We start from the raw sequence: 21,129 nt of genomic DNA on the forward strand, positions 1-21,129 counted from the left end.
TCCAAGTCTTTGCTATTGTGAATAGCGCTGCAATAAACATACATCTGCATGTGTCTTTATAGCAGCATGATTTATAATCCTTTGAGTATATACCCAGTAATGGGATGGCTGGGTCATATGGTAATTCTAGTTCTAGATCCTTGAGGAATTGCCATACTGTTTTCCGTAAAGGTTGAACTAGTGTACAATCCCACCAACAGTGTAAAAGTGTTCCTATTTCTCCACATCCTCTCCAGCACCTGCTGTTTCCTGACTTTTTAATGATTCCCACTCTAACTGGTGCAAGATGGTATCTCATTGTGGTTTTGATTTGCATTTCTCTGATGGCCAGTGATGATGAGCATTTTCTCATGCGTATGTTGGCTGTATGAATGTCTTCTTTTGAGAAATGTCTGTTCATATCCTTTGCCCACTTTTTGATGGGGTTGTTTGTTTTTTTCTTGTAAATTTGTTTGAGTTCTTTGTAGGTTCTGGATATTAGCCCTTTGTCAGATGAGTAGATTGCAAAAATTTTCTCCCACTCTGTGGGTTGCCTGTTCACTCTGTTGGTAGTTTCTTTTGCTGGGCAAAAGCTCTTTAGTTTAATTAGATCCCATTTGTCAATTTTGGCTTTTGCTGCCATTGCTTTTGGCGTTTTAGACATGAAGTCCATGCCCATGCCTACGTCCTGAATGGTATTACCTAGGTTTTCCTCTAGGGTTTTTATGGTATTAGGTCTAACAGTTAAGTCTCTAAACCATCTTGAACTAATTTTCATATAAGGAGTAAGGAAAAGGATCCAGTTTCAGCTTTCTACTTCTGGCTAGCCAATTTTCCCAGCACCATTTATTAAATAGGGAATCCTTTCCCCATTTCTTGTTTTTCTTACGTTTATCAAAGATCAGATGGCTGTAGATGTGTGGTATTATTTCTGAGGGCTCTGTTCGGTTCCATAGGTCTATATCTCTCTTTTGGTACCAGTACCATGCTGTTTTGGTTACTGTAGCCTTGTAGTATAGTTTGAAGTCAGGTAGCGTGATGCCTTCAGCTTTGTTCTTTTGACTTAGGATTGTCTTGTCAATGCGGGCTCTTTGTTGGTTCCATATGAAGTTTAAAGCCGTTTTTTCCAATTCTGTGAAGAAACTCATTGGTAGCTTGATGGGGATGGCATTGAATCTATAAATTACCTTGGGCAGTATGGCCATTTTCACGATATTGATTCTTCCTATCCATGAGCATGGTATATTCTTCCATTTGTTTGTGTCCTCTTTGATTTCACTGAGCAGTGGTTTGTAGTTCTCCTTGAAGAGGTCCTTTACATCCCTTATAAGTTGGATTCCTAGGTATTTGATTCTCTTTGAAGCAATTGTGAATGGAAGTTCATTCCTGATTTGGCTCTCTGCTTGTCTGTTACTGGTGTATAAGAATGCTTGTGATTTTTGCACATTAATTTTGTATCCTGAGACTTTGCTGAAGTTTCTTATCAGCTGAAGGAGATTTTGGGCTGAGACAATGGGGTTTTCTAAATATACAATCATGTCATCTGCAAACAGGGACAATTTGACTTCTTCTTTTCCTAACTGAATACCCTTGATTTCTTTCTCTTGCCTGATTGCCCTAGCCAGAACTTCCAACACTATGTTGAATAGGAGTGGTGAGAGAGGGTATCCCTGTCTTGTGCCAGTCTTCAAAGGGAATTTTTCCAGTTTTTGCCCATTCAGTATGATATTGGCTGTGGGTTTGTCATAAATAGCTCTTATTATTTTCAGATACGTTCCATCAATACCGAATTTATTGAGAGTTTTTAGCATGAAGGGCTGTTGAATTTTGTCAAAGGTCTTTTCTGCATCTATTGAGATAATCATGTGGTTCTTGTCTTTGGTTCTGTTTATATGCTGGATTACATTTATTGATTTCCGAATGTTGAACCAGCCTTGCATCCCAGGGATGAAGCCCACTTGATCGTGGTGGATAAGCTTTTTGATGTGCTGCTGAATCCGGTTTGTCAGTATTTTATTGAGGATTTTTGCATCGATGTTCATCAGGGATATTGGTTTAAAATTCTCTTTTTTTTGTTGTGTCTCTGCCAGGCTTTGGTATCAGGATGATGTTGGTCTCATAAAATGAGTTAGGGAGGATTCCGTCTTTTTCTATTGATTGGAATAGTTTCAGAAGGAATGGTACCAGCTCCTCCTTGTAGCTCTGGTAGAATTCAGCTGTGAATCCATCTGGTCCTGGACTTTTTTTGATTGGTAGGCTATTAATTATTGCCTCAATTTCAGAGCCTGCTATTGATCTATTCAGGGATTCAACTTCTTCCTGGTTTAGTCTTGGGAGAGTGTAAGTGTCCAGGAAATTATCCATTTATTCTAGATTTTCTAGTTTATTTGCATAAAGGTATTTATAGTATTCTCTGATGGTAGTTTGTGTTTCTGTGGGGTCGGTGGTGATATCCCCTTTATCATTTTTTATTGCATATATCTGATTCTTCTCTCTTTTCTTCTTTGTTAGTCTTGCTAGAGGTCTGTCAATTTTGTTGATCTTTTCAAAAAACCAACTCCTGGATTCTTTGATTTTTTGGAGGGCTTTTTGTATCTCTATCTCCTTCAGTGCTGCTCTGATCTTCCTTGCTTTCTGCTAGCTTTTGAATGTGTTTGTTCTTGCTTCTCTAGTTCCTTTAATTGTGATGTTAGAGTGTCAATTTTAGATCTTTCCTACTTTCTCTTGTGGGCATTTAGTGCTATAAATTTCCCTCTATACACTGCTTTAAATGTGTCACAGAAATTCTGGTATGTTGTATCTTTGTTCTCATTGTTTTCAAAGAACATCTTTATTTCTGCCTTCATTTTGTTATGTACCCAGTAGTCATTCAGGAGCAGGTTATTCAGTTTCCATGTAGTTGAGCGGTTTTGATTGAATTTCTTACTCCTGAGTTCTAGTTTGATTGCACTGTGGTCTGAGAGACAGTTTGTTATAATTTCTGTTCTTTGACATTTGCTGAGGAGTGCTTTACTTCCAATTATGTGGTCAATTTTGGAATAAGTGTGATGTGGTGCTGAGAAGAATGTATATTCTGTTGATTTGGTGTGGAGAGTTCTGTAGATGTCTATTAGGTCTGCTTGGTGCAGAGATGAGTTCAATTCCTGGATATCCTTGTAAACTTTCTGTCTCGTTGATCTGTCTAATGTTGACAGTGGAGTGTTGAAGTCTCCCATTATTATTGTATGGGAGTCTAAGTCACTTTGTAAGTCTCTAAGGACTTGCTTTATGAATCTGGGTGCTCCTCTATTGGGTGCATATATATTTAGGATAGTTAGCTCTTCCTGTTGAATTGATCCCTTTACCATTATGTAATGGCCTTCTTTGTCTCTTTTGATCTTTGATGGTTTAAAGTCTGTTTTAACAGAGACTAGGATTGCAACCCCTGCTTTTTTTTTTTGTTCTCCATTTGCTTGGTAGATCATCCTCCATCCCTTTATCTTGAGCCTATGTATGTCTCTGCATGTGAGATGGGTCTCCTGAATACAGCAGACTGATGGGTCTTGACTCTTTATCCAGTTTGACAGTCTGTGTCTTTTCATTGGAGCATTTAGTCCGTTTACATTTAAGGTTAATATTGTTATGTGTGAACTTCATCCAGCCATTATGATATTAACTGGTTATTTTGCTCATTAGATGATGCAGTTTCTTCCTAGCCTCGATGGTCTTTACATTTTGGCATGCTTTTGCAATGGTTGGTACCAGTTGTTCCTTTCCATGTTTAGGGCTTCCTTCAGGGTCTCTTGTAAGGCAGGTCTGGTGATTACAAAATTGCTAAGCATTTGCTTATCTGTAAAGGATTTTATTTCTCCTTCACTTATGAAACTTAGTTTGGCTGGATATGAAATTCGGGGTTTAAAATTCTTTTATTTAAGAATGTAGAGGAGGCGGAGCAAGATGGCCGAATAGGAACAGCTCCAGTCTCCAACTCCCAGCGCGAGCAACATAGAAGACCGGTGATTTCTGCATTTTCAACTGAGGTACTGGGGTCATTTCTCTAGGGAGTGCCGGACAATCAATGCTGGTCAGCTGCTGCAGCCTGACCAGTGTGAGCTGAAGCAGGGCGAGGCATCGCCTCACCTGGAAGTGCAAGGGGGAAGGAAATCCGTTTTCCTAGCCAGGGGAACTGAGAAACACAACACCTGGAAAATCGGGTAACTCCCACCCCAATACTGCGCTTTAAGGAAACAGGCACACCAGGAGAATATATCCCACACCTGGCCGGGAGGGTCCCACGTCCACGGAGCCTCCCTCACTGCTAACACAGCAGTCTGCGGTGATCGATCCGCAAGGCAGCAGCGAGACTGGGGGAGGGGCACGCGCCATTGCTGAGGCTTAAGTAGGTAAACAAAGCCGCTGGGAAGCTCGAACTGGGTGGAGCTCACAGCAGCTCAAGGAAGTCTGCCTGTCTCTGTAGACTCTACCTCGGCGGACAGCACACAGCTGCAGTCCAATAGGGGAAGCAGCGGGGCCGGTGCAGACGCAAACGACTCTGTCTGACAGCTTTGGGGAGAGCCGTGGATCTCCTAACACGGAGGTTGAGATCTGAGAACGGACAGACTGCCTGCTCAGGTGGGTCCCTGACCCCTGAGTAGCCTAACTGGGAGACATCCCCCACTAGGGGCAGTCTGACACCCCACACCTCACAGGGTGGAGTCACCCCTGAGAGGAAACTTCCAAAGGAAGAATCAGACAGGTACACTCGCTGTTCACCAATATTCTATCTTCGGCAAAGTCTGCTGCTGATACCCAGGCAAACAGGGTCTGGAGTGGACCTCAAGCAATCTCCAACAGACCAACAGACAGTCCTTCTGACTGTCAGACGGAAAACTATTAAACAGGAAGGACACTTATACCAAAACCCCATCAGTACATCACCATCATCAAAGACCAGAGACAGATAAAACCACAAAGATGGGGAAGAAGCAGGGCAGAAAAGCTGGAAATTCAAAAAATAAGAGCGCATCTCCCCCTGCAAAGGAGTGTAGCCCATCGCCAGCAAGGGATCAAAGCTGGTCAGAGAATGACTTTGACGAGATGAGAGAAGAAGGCTTCAGTCCATCAAACCTCTCAGAGCTAAAGGAGGAATTACGTACCCAGCGCAAAGAAACTAAAAATCTTGAAAAAAGAGTGGAAGAATTGACAGCTAGACTAATTAATGCAGAGAAGATCATTAACGAAATGACAGAGATGAAAACCATGACACGAGAAATACGTGACAAATCCACAAGCTTCAGTAACCGACTCGATCAACTGGAAGAAAGAGTATCAGTGATTGAGGATCAAATGAATGAAATGAAGTGAGAAGAGAAACCAAAAGAAAAAAGAAGAAAAAGAAATGAACAAAGCCTGCAAGAAGTATGGGATTATGTAAAAAGACCAAATCTACGTCTGATTGGGGTGCCTGAAAGTGAGGGGGAAAATGGAACCAAGTTGGAAAACACTCTTCAGGATATCATCCAGAGAACTTCCCCAACCTAGTAGGGCAGGCCAACATTCAAATTCAGGAAATACAGAGAACACCACAGAGATACTCCTCCAGAAGAGCAACTCCAAGACACATAATTGCCAGATTCACCAAAGTTGAAATGAAGGAAAAAATCTTAAGGGCAGCCAGAGAGAACGGTCGGGTTACCCACAAAGGGAAGCCCATCAGAATAACAGCAGATCTCTCGGCAGAAACTCTACAAGCCAGAAGAGAGTGGGGGCCAATATTCAACGTTCTTAAAGAAAAGAATTTCCAGCCCAGAATTTCATATCCAGCCAAACTAAGTTTCATCAGTGAAGGAGAAATAAAATCCTTTACAGATAAGAAAATGCTTAGAGATTTTGTCACCACCAGGCCTGCCTTACAAGAGACCCTGAAGGAAGCCCTAAACATGGAAAGGAACAACCGGTACCAGCCATTGCAAACACATGCCAAAATGTAAAGACCATCAAGGCTAGGAAGAAACTGCATCAACTAACGAGCAAAATAACCAGTTAATATCATAATGACAGGATCAAGTTCACACATAACAATATTAACCTTAAATGTCAATGGACTAAATGCTCCAATTAAAAGACACAGACTGTCAAACTGGATAAAGAGTCAAGACCCATCAGTCTGCTGTATTCAGGAGACCCATCTCACATGCAGAGACATACATAGGCTCAAGATAAAGGGATGGAGGAAGATCTACCAAGCAAATGGAGAACAAAAAAAAGCAGGGGTTGCAATCCTAGTCTCTGATAAAACAGACTTTAAACCATCAAAGATCAAAAGAGACAAAGAAGGCCATTACATAATGGTAAAGGGATCAATTCAACAGGAAGAGCTAACTCTCCTAAATATATACACCCAATAGAGGAGCACCAGATTCATAAAGCAAGTCCTTAGAGACCTTCAAAGAGACTTAGACTCCCATACAATAATAATGGGAGACTTCAACACTCCACTGTCAACATTAGACAGATCAACGAGACAGAAAGTTAATAAGGATATCCAGGAATTGAACTCATCTCTGCACCAAGCGGACCTAATAGACATCTATAGAACTCTCCACCCCAAATCAACAGAATATACATTCTTCTCAGCACCACATCGCACTTATTCCAAAATTGACCACATAATTGGAAGCAAAGCACTCCTCAGCAAATGTCAAAGAACAGAAATTATAACAAACTGTCTCTCAGACCACAGTGCAATCAAACTAGAACTCAGGAGTAAGAAACTCAATCAAAACAGCTCAATTACATGGAAATTGAACAACCTGCTCCTGAATGACTACTGGGTACATAACAAAATGAAAGCAGAAATAAAGATGTTCTTTGAAACCAATGAGAACAAAGATACAACATATTAGAATCTCTGAGACACATTTAAAGCAGTGTGTAGAGGGAAATTTATACCACTAAATGCCCACAAGAGAAAGCAGGAAAGATCTAAAATTGACACTCTAACATCACAATTAAAAGAACTAGAGAGGCAAGAGCAAACACATTCAAAAGCTAGCAGAAGGCAAGAAATAACTAAGATCAGAGCAGAACTGAAGGAGTTAGAGACACAAAAAACCCTCCAAAAAATCAATGAATCCAGGAGTTGGTATTTTGAAAAGATCAACAAAATTGACAGACCGCTAGCAAGACTAATAAAGAAGAAAAGAGAGAGGAATCAAATAGACGCCATAAAAAATGATAAAGGGGATATCACCACTGACCCCACAGAAATACAAACAACCATCAGAGAATACTATAAATGCCTCTACGCAAATCAACTAGAAAATCGAGAAGAAATGGATAATTTCCTGGACACTTACACTCTCCCAAGACTAAACCAGGAAGAAGTTGAATCCCTGAATAGACCAATAGCAGGCTCTGAAATTGAGGCAATAATTAATAGCCTACCCACCAAAAAAAGTCCAGGACCAGATGGATTCACAGCTGAATTCTACCAGAGGTACAAGGAGGAGCTGGTACCATTCCTTCTGAAACTATCCAATCAATAGAAAAAGAGGGAATCCTCCCTAACTCATTTTATGAGGCCAACATCATCCTGATACCAAAGCCTGGCAGAGACTCAACATAAAAAGAGAATTTTAGACCAATATCCCTGATGAACATCGATGCAAAAATTCTCAATAAAATACTGACAAACGGATTCAGCAGCACATCAAAAGCTTATCCACCACGATCAAGTGGGCTTCATCCCTGGGATGCAAGGCTGGTTCAACATTCGCAAATCAATAAACGTAATCCAGCATATAAACAGAACCAAAGACAAGAACCACATGATTATCTCAATAGATGCAGAAAAGGCTTTTGACAAAATTCAACAGCCCTTATGCTAAAAACACGCTCAATAAATTCGGTATTGATGGAACGTACCTCAAAATAATAAGAGCTATTTATGACAAACCCACGCTAATATCATACTGAATGGGCATAAACTGGAAAAATTCCCTTTGAAAACTGGCACAAGACAGGGATGCCCTCTCTCACCACTCCTATTCAATATAGTGTTGGAAGTTCTGGCTAGGGCAATCAGGCAAGAGAAAGAAATCAAGGGTATCCAGTTAGGAAAAGAAGAAGTCAAATTGTCCCTGTTTGCAGATGACATGATTGTATATTTAGAAAACCCCATCGTCTCAGCCCAAAATCTCCTTAAGCTGATAAGTAACTTCAGCAAAGTCTCAGGATACAAAATTAATGTGCAAAAATCACAAGCATTCTTACACACCAGTAACAGACAAGCAGAGAGCCAAATCAGGAATGAACTTCCATTCACAATTGCTTCAAAGAGAATGAAATACCTAGGAATCCAGCTTACAAGGGATGTAAAGGACCTCTTCAAGGAGAACTACAAACCACTGCTCAGTGAAATCAAAGAGGACACAAACAAATGGAAGAACATACCATGCTCATGGATAGGAAGAATCAATATCGTGAAAATGGCCATACTGCCCAAGGTGATTTATAGATTCAATGCCATCCCCATCAAGCTACCAATGACTTTCCTCACAGAATTGGAAAAAACTGCTTTAAAGTTCATATGGAACCAAAAAAGAGCCTGCATTGCCAAGACAATCCTAAGTCAAAAGGACAAAGCTGGAGGTGTCACGCTACCTAACTTCAAACTATACTACAAGGCTACAGTAACCAAAACAGCATGGTACTGGTACCACAACAGAGATATAGACCAATGGAACAGAACAGAGTCCTCAGAAATAATACCACACATCTACAGCCATCTGATCTTTGACAAACCTGAGAGAAACAAGAAATGGGGAAAGAATTCCCTATTTAATAAATGGTGCTGGGAAAATTGGCTAGCCATAAGTAGAAAGCTGAAACTGGATCCTTTCCTACCCCTTATACGAAGATTAATTCAAGATGGATTAGAGACTTAAATGTTAGACCTAATACCATAAAAACCCTAGAAGAAAATCTAGGTAGTACCATTCAGGACATAGGCATGGGCAAGGACTTCATGTCTAAAACACCAAAAGCAACGGCAGCAAAAGCCAAAATTGACAAATGGGATCTAATTAAACTAAAGAGCTTTTGCACAGCAAAAGGAACTACCATCAGAGTGAACAGGCAACCTACAAAATGGGAGAAAATTTTTGCAACCTACTCATCTGACAAGGGCTAATATCCAGAATCTACAAAGAACTCAAACAAATATACAAGAAAAAAACAAACAACCCCATCAAAATATGGGGAAAGGATATGAACAGACATTTCTCAAAGGAAGACATCCATACAGCCAACAGACACATGAAAAAATGCTCATCATCACTCGCCATCAGAGAAATGCAAATCAAAACCACAATGAGATACCATCTCACACCAGTTAGAATGGCAATCATTAAGAAGTCAGGAAACAACAGGTGTTGGAGAGGATGTGGAGAAATAGGAACACTTTTACACTGTTGGTGGGATTGTAAACTAGTTCAACCATTATGGAAAACAGTATGGCAATTCCTCAAGGATCTAGAACTAGATGTACCATATGACCCAGCCATCTCACTACTGGGTATATACCCAAAGGATTATAAATTACTCTACTACAAAGACACATGCACACGTATGTTTATTGCGGCACTATTCCCAATAGCAAAGACTTGGAATCAACCCAAATGTCCATCTGTGACAGAATTGATTAAGAAAATGTGGCACATATACACCATGGAATACTATGCAGCCAAAAAAAGGATGAGTTTGCGTCCTTTGTAGCGACATGGATGCAGCTGGAAACCATCATTCTTAGCAAACTATCACAAGAAGAGAAAACCAAACACCGCATGTTCTCACTCATAGGTGGGAACTGAACAATGAGATCACTTGGACTCGGGAAGGGGAACATCACACACTGGGGCCTATCATGGGGAGGGGGGAGGAGGGAGGGATTGCATTGGGGAGTTATACACGATATAAACGTTATGCACATGTACCCTAGAACTTAAAGTATAATAAAAAAATTAAAAATAAAATAAAATAAAATAAAATAAAATTAAATGGGGACTCTAAAAAAAAAAAAAAAAAGAGTTTATGTGCCATTTCAGTCATTTTCCCTGTGCATTATAGGCACATATATACATGTGCAATTTTTCCAATTCCTAAATTTTATGGTACTAAAACTATTTTTTCCAAAAGTTGATTTTTTTCGACAATATGTATCATTACTAAATACCAATATCACAGCTTTCTGGTTGGGCATGCTGGCTCATTCCTGTAATCCCAGCACTTTGGGAGGCCAAAGCAGGTGGCTCAGTTGAGGTGAGGAGTTCAAGACTAGCCTGGCCAACATGGTGAAACCCAATGTCTACTAAAAATACAAAATTAGCCAGACATGGTGGTACATGCCTTTAATCCCAGGTACTCCAGAGGCTGAGATAGGAGAATCACTTGAACCTGAGAGGTGGAGCTTGCAGTGAGCTGAGATTATGCCACTGCACTCCAGCTTGGGCAACAGATGGAGACTCTGTTTCAAAAACAAACAAACAAACAAAAATCAATATCACCACTTTCTAAGGTGAATTATTGAAAGAATTGTTCATTGCTGTTATCACAAAGATAAATTCCATTCTAAGAGTTGATTTTTCTTACAATAAAATGTATTTGAAGACCTTTTCAAGTGAAAAAAAAAAAAAAAAAAGAATGTAGAATATTGGCCCCCACTTTCTTCTGGCTTGTAGAGTTTCTGCCGAGAGATCTGCTGTTAGTCTGATGGGCTTCCCTTTGTGGGTAACTCGACCGTTCTCTCTGGCTGCCCTTAAGATTTTTTCCTTCATTTCAACTTTGGTGAATCTGGCAATTATGTGTCTTGGAGTTGCTCTTCTGGAGGAGTATCTTTGTGGTGTTCTCTGTATTTCCTGAATTTGAATGTTGGCCTGCCCTACTAGGTTGGGGAAGTTCTCCTGGATGATATCCTGAAGAGTGTTTTCCAACTTGGTTCCATTTTCCCCCTCACTTTCAGGCACCCCAGTCAGACGTAGGTTTGGTCTTTTTACATAATCCCATACTTCTTGCAGGCTTTGTTCATTTCTTTTTCTTCTTTTTTCTTTTGGTTTCTCTTCTCGCTTCATTTCATTCATTTGATTCTCAATCACTGATACTCTTTCTTCCAGTTGATTGAGTAGGTTACTAAAGCTTGTGCATTTGTCACATATTTCTCGTGTCATGGTTTTCATCTCTGTCATTTCGTTTACGGCCTTCTCTGCATTAATTATTCTAGTTATCAATTCTTCCACTCTTTTTTCAAGATTTTTAGTTTCTTTGCGCTGGGTACGTAATTCCTCCTTTAGCTCTGAGAAGTTTGATGGACTGAATCCTTCTTCTCTCATCTCGTCAAAGTCATTCTCTGACCAGCTTTGATCCGTTGCTGGCGCTGAGCTACGTTCCTTTGGAGCTGGCGATGTGCTCTTATTTTTTGAATTTCCAGCTTTTCTGCCCTGCTTTTTCCCCATCTTTGTGGTTTTATCTGCCTCTGGTCTTTGATGATGGTGACTTACTGATGGGGTTTTGGTGTGCGTGTCCTTCCTGTTTGTTAGTTTTCCTTCTAATAGTCAGGACCCTCAGCTGTAGGTCTGTCAGAGATTGCTTGAGGTTCACTCCAGACCCTGTTTGCCTGGGTATCAGCAGCAGAGGCTGCAGAAGATAGAATATTGCTGAACAGCGTGTGTACCTGTCTGATTCTTGATTTGGAAGCTTCCTCTCAGGGGTGTACTCCACCGTGTGGGGTGTGGGGTGTTGTTCTGCCCCTAGTGGGGGATGTCTCCCAGTTAGACTACTCAGGGATCAGGGACCCGCCTGAGCAGGCAGTCTGTCCGTTCTCAGATCTCAACCTCCACCTTGGGAGATCCACTGCTCTCTTCAAAGCTGTCAGACAGAGTCATTTGCATCTGCAGAGATTTCTGCTGCTCTGTTGTTGTTTTTTTTTGTTGTTTAGCTGTGCCCTGTCCCTAGAGGTGGAGTCTACAGAGACAGGCAGGCTTCCTTGGGCTGCTGTGAGCTCCACCCAGTTCGAGCTTCTGAGCGGCTTTGTTTATCTACTTAAGCCTCAGCAATGGCGGGTGCCCCTCCCCCAGCCTGGCTGCTGTCTTGCCATTAGATTGCAGATTGCTGTGCTAGCAATGAGGGAGGCTCCGTGGGTGTGGGACCCTCCCGGCCAGGTGTGGGATAAAATCTCCTAGTGTGCCCATTTGCTAAGACCCTTGGTAAAGCGCAGTATTGGGGTGGGAGTTACCCGATTTTCCAGGTGTTGTGTGTCTCAGTTCCCCTGGCTAGGAAACGGGATTCCCTTCCCTCTTGCGATTCCCAGCTGAGGCAATGCCTTACCCTGCTTCAGCTCTTGCTGGTCGGGCTGCAGCAGCTGACCAGCATCGATTGTCTGGCACTCCCTAGTGAGATGTACCCAGTACCTCAGTTGAAAATGCAGAAATCACCTGTCTTCTGTGTCGCTGGCGCTGGGAGCTGGAGACTGGAGCTTTTCCTATTCGGCCATCTTGCTCCACCCTCCGTAAATGATCTTTTTAATGTACTGTTATATTCAATTTGCTAGGTCTTATCCAGAATTTTTGCATCTATGTTCATCAGGGATATTGGCCTGTAGGTTTTCTTTTTCATTGTGTCCTCGTCCAGTTTTGAAATAAAGTTAATTCTGACCTCATAAAATAAATTTGGAAATATTCCCTCCTCTTACATAATCTGGAATAGTTTGAGAAGAACGGATATTAGTTCTCTTTTAAATGTTTGATAGAATTCAGCTGTGAAGCTATTAAGTCCTGGACTTTTCTTTGATGGAAGGCTTTTTATTAATGATTCAGTTTCCTTAAGCATTATTGCTTTTTTCAGATTTTCTATTTCTTCATAATTTAATCTTGGTAGTCTGTATGTGTCCAGGAATTTGTTCGTTTCTTCTATGTTATCAAATTTGTTGGTGTATAGTATTATGTAAGTCTCTTATGATCCTCTGTATTTCTGTGCCATCAGTCGTAATGTCTCCTTTTCATCTCTGATTTTATTTGAGTTTCTCTCTCTTTTTTTTTTTTAGTCTAGGTAAATGTTTGTCAATTGCTTTATCTTTAAAAAAAAAAGTAACTCTTTATTTAATTGATGTTTGAATTGGTTTTTTGTCTCTATTTTATTTCTTCTCTGAGCTTTTTAAAAAAAAAAATCTACCAATGTTGCATTTAGATTGTTGTTGTTTTTCTAGTTTCTTGAGGTGTAATGTTAGGTTGCTTATTAAAAGATAGATAGATAGATAGATAGATAGATAGAGGTGTTTATTGCTGTAAACTTATCTCTTAAAACTGCTTTTGTTGTCTCATAGGTTTTGGTATAATTTGTTTCCATTGTTTTCTGTCTCAAATAAATTTTTAATTTCTCTTTAATTTTTTTCATCAACCCATTGGTTGTTTAGTAGCCATATTGTTTAATTTCCATGTATTTGTTAATTTTCCAAAATTGTTATTGTTGTTGATTTCTAGCTTTATGTCATTGTGGTCATAAAAGATATTTGATACAATCTCTATTTTCTTAAACTTGTAATGATTTGCTTTGTGACCTAACATGTTATTTAACATGGAGAATGTTGAGAAAAATGTGCATTCTGCAGCAGTTGGAGGAAATGTTATATAAATGTCTGTTAGATCCATTTAATCTAGAGTGTAGTTTAACTCTGACGTTCTGTAGTCAATTTTTTGTCTAGGTGATCTGTCTGTCCATTGTTAAAGTAGGGTCTCAAAGTCCCCTGCTATTATTGTATTGCAATCTATCTCTCCTTTTAGATCTAATAATATTTGCTTTATATATCTGGATCCTCCAGTATTGAGTGCATATATGTTTTTACAATTGTTATATCCTCTTCTTGAATTGATCCCTTTATGTAAGGTCATTATCCTTATATAATGACCTTGTCTCTTTTTACAGTTTTGACTTCAAGTCTGTTTTATCTTATGAAGGTATGCCTACCTTTTCTCACTTTTTGTTTACTTTTGCATGGAATGTCTTTTTCCATCCCTTCACTTTAAGTCTTTAATATTTGTCTTTAATGATGAAGTAGTCTCCTGAAGCTAGCAAGTATTTGGGTCCTGTTTGTTTTTAATCCATTCAGTCACTCTATATCTTTTAACTGTACAATTTAATTCATTTACCCCAGGTAATTTTTGACAGGTAAGGATTTAACCTGACATTTTAAAAGTTGTTTCCTGGCTGTCTTATAGATGAATTATACCTTCTTTTCTTGTTTAGCTCTCAAGTTTGGTGGTTTTCTGTGCTGTTATGCTTTCTTTCCTCTGTCTGGTTTGTTGCTGTAATTTCTTTCTTTATGATCGCCATGAGGTTAACACAAAGACTCCTGCAGTTATACTAGACTATTTTAAGGTGATCACTGCTTAATTTTTTTTATCATAAAAATACTCTAGAGTTTTTACTACCCCAATATATATTTTTGTTTTCTTAATTTATTATGATTTCCTTAGCCACTAACTGTAACTTGTGTTATTTTTGACCATTTTGACTTTAAACCTTCATACTAGAGGATTGAGAGATTTACACAGCACCATTATATCACTGGTGTATTATCAATTTGATTTATTAATTTACCTCTCATGGTGAATTTTATACTTTTACATTTTGTTTTTATTCCTTAACCTGTAAGATACTTTCACATGCTTTAATGATAGGAATTATTGTTCTTTTGTTTCCATGTGTAGCACTTCCTTAAGTATTTCTTGAAAGGCCAGTCTATTGGTGATGAATTCCCTCAGATTTGCTTGTCTGGGAATGTCTATTTTTCCTCCATTTCTGAAGAATAGCTTTGTTGAATATAATAGCTTAGCTGACAGTTTTTTTTTTTTTTTTAAATTTTCCGCACTTTGAATATAACATCCTATTCACTCTTCTGCTGGGTAATCTGCTAATAGTCCAGTGAAAATTCCCTTAAAGGTGACTAGACACTTTTATCTTACAGCTTTTAAAATTCTGTCTTTGACTTTTGACAATTTTATTATAATGGGCCTTAGCAGGGTTTTTTTGAAATTGAATTTAATTGGGGACCCTTGAGATTTCTGAATATGAATGTTCATATATCTCTCAATACTTGGAAAGTTTTCAGCTATTATTTCATTAAAAAGGTCTTCTGTGACTTTCCCCATCTCTTCTATCTCTGGAAATCCTATCATGCAAAATTTATTTGCATAATGATGTCTCACAAGTCCCATAGGTTTTCTTTATTATTTTTATTTCTACTTCAATTTGTTCCTCTATTTCAAAAGATGGTTTTCAAGTTCAGAAATTCTTTTTTTTTTTTTTGCTTGATGTAGTCTGTTAAAGCTCTCAATTGTATTTTTTTATTTCATTCATTAAATTCTTTGGTCCCAAAATTTCTGTTTGTATCTTTTTTTTAAATGTCTATCTCTGCTGAATTTCTCACTCAGATCATATTTTCCTTATTTTATTGAATTTTTTGTGTTCTCTTGTAGCTCACTTAGCTTACTTAAAATTATTATTTAGAATTCTTTTTCGGACATTTGGTAAATGTTGTTTTCTCTGGGGCCTGTTACTTGAGACTTATGTCTTTCTTTGGGGGTTGTCATGTTTCCAAGGTTTTTTATATTTCTTATGCTCCTATGTAGATATCTGCATATCTAGTGGAATAGTCACTCTTATTAATTTTATATAGTAGTTTTCATGGTGAAAAACTTTTTTTTTTTTTTTTTTTTTTAGATGGGACTATGAGTGTTGGTTTAATATGGTGTAATGGCTTTGTTTTTGGGTGGATAGTGTGTTTTCCATCCATTTTTCTTCTGCTGTAATCCCTGTCAGCAATGTTTGCAACTGCCTCAGTGGTCTAGGCTGTAGGAATTTTTGATGATGGTAGAGTGATTTCGCTGGGTAGAGGCTCTGGGCCCATTGTCAGGCTGGTTGCATGTGGGCACAGACGACTGACTGGCCTTTCATCGGGCTCTCTGGAGATTTGGTGGCTGCTGCCAGATGCCTGTCAGGCTATGTTGGGGGCACAAGAGTGTGGCCAACTGGGATGCTGTGTGGTTCTTTCTCCAAACAGGCAAGGCTGCAGCTCGACTGGATGTCAGGCTAGGTATGCATAGGCATGGCAGTGCTGGGAGGCTCTGTGGCAATCTGTTGGGGGGCAGGTCTTCCATAGGACCCACTATTGGGCCAGGTACAGGTGCACACATTCTTGGCAGGCCATCTGGCTGTGGGTCATGGGTGTGTATGGACAAAGTAGCAGACCTGCTGTTTAGTGGCTCCCATACTGGGCAGATTTGCCTGTTCCTTCGAGACAGGCAAATGGGTTTGGATACCAGGGTCTGGATTATTCCTTCAGGCCTAGGCTCTGGACAGCTGGGGTCATGGTGCTGCAGGAACCTGTGTAAACATGGTGGAATGATAGTGAGGCCTCAGGGACAGATAAACAATCAGTTGCTAGCAGCTCCTAGAAAAGGGTGCACTTTAGTAATGGGTGCAGTTTTAGGATGGCACCAAGCTATAGAAGCTTAGGTCACAAGGGCGATGAGTGCTCAATGTAGGCTTCTACTCTGAGACAATGTATCTGCCTGAGCTCCTGGTTAATCTGAAAAATGGATTTGGTGCCTATGAAGATTGGGGGACTTTACTCTAACAAGGATAGCTGGCATTTGGTGGCAACAGGGCTGCCGGACACCCATAGCTCAGCTTTTCCCAGTAAGAACTCCCTCCTGACTCTACGTTGGTTTTGATGGGAGAGACAGTGAGGCAGGGGCAGAAGGCCTCACTCTCCTCTCTCTCTGGTGCTATCCTGGGCATCTGTGCTCCACAGAAATGTTGACACTCCCCTGGTGCTCTCCAGCATAATTCTTCAGCGAGTCTAGTCAAAATACAGTTGTTTATTTGTTACTTCAGTTTCTTTTTGTGGGAGGGTGAGTCCTGGCTAACTCTAGGTTGCCATCTTGCTGACTTCACTGAGGCTGTTGATTCTGTTCCACTGGTCTATGTGTCTGTCTTTATCCCAGTACCGTGCTGTTTCAATTTTGAAATCAGAAAAGATGCTGTCTCCAGTTTTGCTCTCTGATTTCTCAAGATTCCTTTGGCTATTTGGGATGTTTCAGAGTTCCAAATGAATTTTAGGATTGTTATTTCTACCTCTGTAAAAAAAAAAAAAAAAAAAAGCTATCGTAATTTTGATGGGGGTTGCATTGAATCTGTCAATTGCTTTGTGTAGTATGAACATTTTAGCAATATTGTGTCATTCCATGATCATGAGATAGCTTTCCATTTATTGATGCCTGCTTAAATTTCTTTCATCATTTTTTTTTAATTTTTTAAAAAATTTTTATTATTCTTAAAGTTCTGGGGATACATGTGCAGAATGTGCAGGTTTGTTACATAGGTATACATGTGCCATGGTGGTTTGCTACACCCATCCACCCGTCATCTACATTAGGTATTCCTCCTATTGCTATCCCTCCCCTTACCCCCTAATCCCCAACAGGCCCCAGTATGTGATGTTCCCCTCCCTGTGCCCATATGTTCTCATTGTTCAACTCCCAATTATGAGTGACAACATGCAGTGTTTGGTTTTCTGTTCCTGTGTTAGTTTGTTGAGAATGATGGTTTCCAGCTTCATCCATGTCCCTTCAAAGGACATGAACTCATTCTTTTTTATGGCTGCATAGTATTCCATGATATATATGTGATGCATTTTCGTTATCCAATGTCATTGATGGGCATTTGGGTTGGTTCCAAGTCTTTGCTATCCTCCTTGTTTAATATCTGTACTTTTTTTTGGTTTGTTTGCATTGCACTACTGTGTCTTTTTTCATCTGTTTTAGTTTGTTTTCTACAGCTGCAATAGAATACCACAGACTGGGTAATTTATAAACGATAGAAGTTTATTTGGATCAGAGTTTTAAAGTGTGGGAAACCTATGAGCATGATGAGCATTATCCCATGGCCAAAGGGTGGATGACAGAAGCAAGTGTGTGTGTGTGTGTGTGTGTGTGTGAGAGAGAGAGAGAGAGTGAGAGAAAGAGAGAGAGAGGAGAGAGAAGCATCATCCCACGACCAAAGCGTAGAAGGCAGAAGTCAGTCAGGGTGTGTGTGTGTGTGCGTTTGTGTGTGTGCATGTGTGTGTGTGTGAGAGAGAGAGAGAGAGAGAGAGAAAAGAAAAGAAAGAAAGAAGAAAGAAAGAAAGAAAGAAAGAAAGAAAATAAATAAATCAGGACAAACTCTGTTTTATAACAAATTTAGTGTTGCAATAACTAACCCATCCCATGATGATGACAAGCCATCATGAACTAATCACCTCTTAAAGGCCTTGCTTACCAATATAGTTACGCTGGAAATTAAATTTCAATGTGAATGTTAGAGGAGACATTCAAACTATAGCACCATTCCATATATATAACTTACTGTGTTTTCAATAGTCTATTCTCTTTTGTACTGCTTCTAATTTAACCTTAGTTGTGGTGATATATTTTTCCATTTCAACATTTTTCCTGATCTATAAAAGAAGCAGAGCTGGTGTTGGCGGTGTATTCATTCTCTAGGGCTCCTGCAACAAAGTATCACAACAGAAATGTATTGTCTCAAAGTTCTGGAGGCTAGAAGTCCAAGACAAAGAATGTCAGCAAGACCAGCCTTCCCCAAAAATCTGTAGAAAAATTTATCCTTGCCTTTTCTTAGGTTTTGGTGGTTTGTCAGCAATCTGTGCTCCTTGGTTTGTCGCTGAATCACTCTAATCCTCTGTCTTCACATGGTCTCCCTATCTGTGTCTTCAAATAGCTACCTTTTAGTAAGGACATCAGTCATATTGTATTAGCAGGCCAAGCTACGTGAGTATGACCTCATCTTGTCTAATTACATCTGCAACCACCCTATATTCAAAAAAGATCACATTCTGGGGTACAGGGGGTTGGGACTTTCTGTTAGTCTGTTTTCGTGTTACTGAGAAAGACAAGTCCAAGACTGGGTGATTTATAAAGAAATAATGGACTCAATTCCACATGGCTGGGGAGGCCTCACAATCATGGTGAAAGGTAAAAGGCACCTGTTACATGGCAGCAGGCAGGACAGAATTAAAATCAAATGAAAAGGGTTTCCTCTTATAAAACCATCAGATCTTGTGAGACTTATTCACTACCACAAAAACTGTATGGGGGAAGCCACTCCCATGATTCAATTATCTCCCACAGGGTACCTCCTGCAACACATGGGAATTATGGGAACTACAATTCAAGATGAGCTTTGGGTGGGGGCACAGCCAAACCATATCAGACTTCAACATGTCTTTTAGGGGAACACAATTCAACCCATAACAAGGTGGATCTGCTCTATGCTCCTGATTCTGGCAAATATCTTTTTAAAATAATTGTTTCATTAACAAAATTCAATCTTGAGTGGTTGTAGGTTTCCAGGAATTTGTCAATTTCCTCTAGGTTTTCTAGTTTGTGTGTAGATATACTTACAGTAGTCTCCAATGATCTTTTCTATTTCTATAGTATCAGTTGTAATGTCACTTTTATCATTTCTAATTGTGCTTACTTAAATCTTCTTTTTGTTCAGTCTAGCTAGTGATCTATCAATTCTGTTTATTATTTCAAAAAACTGAATTTTTGTTTTGATCCTGTGTATTGGTTTTTGTGCTTTTTTTGGTATGCTGAACAGACCAATATTGAAGGTATATAATAATTGCTATAGTTTGAATGTTTGTCATCTCCAAAATTCATGTTGAAACTTAATCCCCAAAGTGTTAGTATTGAGAGATGGGCCTTTAAGAGGTGATTCATGGATTAATGTATTAATGAGTTATTACAGGAGTGGGACTGGTGGTTTATAAGAAGAGGAAGAGAGGCCTGGACTAGCATGCTCAGCTCCCTTGCTATGTGATGTCCTTCACTACCACAGGACACCACGGAGAGTCCTCGCTAGCAAGAAGACCCAAACCAGATGCAGCCCCTTGACCCTGGACTTCCCAGACTCCAGAATTGTAAGAAATAATTTTTTTCTTGTAAATTACCCAGTTTGGGGTATTTTGTTATAAGCCAGAAGAAAATGGACTAAGGTACAAATTCTGTTTTAGAAATACTGAGTTCCTACATTAAAAGTGACACCTAAAACAAAGGTTAGAGAAGAATTAACCAGCCATGACATATTGGATATTTCACTTACAACATGGGGGCTGGCAAGGGAATGAAACATTGCATCTAAGTACTTAACGGGATCTGACTAAAATTTTTTCTCTAACATAAGCAATTTGAGTGGGTGACACTTATAGACAACTTCATTTGACAGATGATGTTTCTTTTTACCTTCAAGTTCATGATTAACCTTGATTTTAAAAGAACAAGAGAGCTTTAAACATGTACTTACAAATATGTCATTTAGTAAAGGTTAAAAGACAGACTCTCATTATATGCAGTTCCAAAAATATCACTACTAGAGGTAGTCATTTGGAAGCTTGTCCAACTCATTAATGAGAAAAGAAGGTATTAACTTCTCTTCTTTCTCTATTGATTTCACTTATTGCATGGTGCATTAAAGGAGAAAATAAACATTTAGTTGTCTTCTCTGAATTGTAAGTACAGCATTTGGGTGCTGATATTTCAGTGGTAGTTCAGGTCCATTAATGTCCACAGCTTAGAAGAGAAGTTATCACATCAGACTCTGTCTGCACTCACGAGTCAGGACAGCAATAAATAACAATGAATTAAAGGAGCTGGGTATAGTAATGGATTCCATGTACTCAGAATTCAGCTTAGCTCAGTCTATCTAGAGCTATCTTCAAATATACATGGAATAAATTCATCTTTGGGGACTTTCATTAAGCTGTGAAATACCTGAAAAGTCTGCTACAGAGTGAAGTAGTTATTTCATGCTCTCTTTGCAGTAAAAATGTAGAGTGGAAAAAAAGAATGTTTTAATAATATTTGAATATATTAAACTTAGCATTGATTCAGCAATCAGCTTTAGTCTTTTTTTGGGGGAGGGGGCAGGGACAGAGTCTTGCTCTGTCGCCCACGCCAGAGTGCAGTAGCACGATCTCTGCGCACTGCGACATCTGCCTCCCAGGTTCTGGGTTCAAGAGATTCTCCTGCTTCAGCCTCCTGAGTAGCTGGGACTACAGGT

General features: G+C 39.5%; 1 long non-coding RNA gene across 1 annotated transcript in view; it reads left to right on the top strand.

Annotated features, from left to right (window-relative positions):
• Positions 1-19,989, top strand: part of LOC117098045 — a 49,300-nt gene extending 29,311 nt beyond the window's left edge. Inside the window, exon 3 of the long non-coding RNA XR_004443152.1 lies at positions 19,909-19,989. This is a non-coding gene — a long non-coding RNA (uncharacterized LOC117098045). The remainder of the gene's footprint in view (positions 1-19,908) is intronic.
• Positions 19,990-21,129: the final 1,140 nt, after the last annotated feature.

The sequence above is a fragment of the Trachypithecus francoisi genome, unplaced genomic scaffold (genome assembly GCF_009764315.1).
Source record: "Trachypithecus francoisi isolate TF-2019V2 unplaced genomic scaffold, Tfra_2.0 Lachesis_group15, whole genome shotgun sequence".
In the NCBI taxonomy this organism is placed as follows: Eukaryota; Metazoa; Chordata; class Mammalia; order Primates; family Cercopithecidae; genus Trachypithecus; species Trachypithecus francoisi.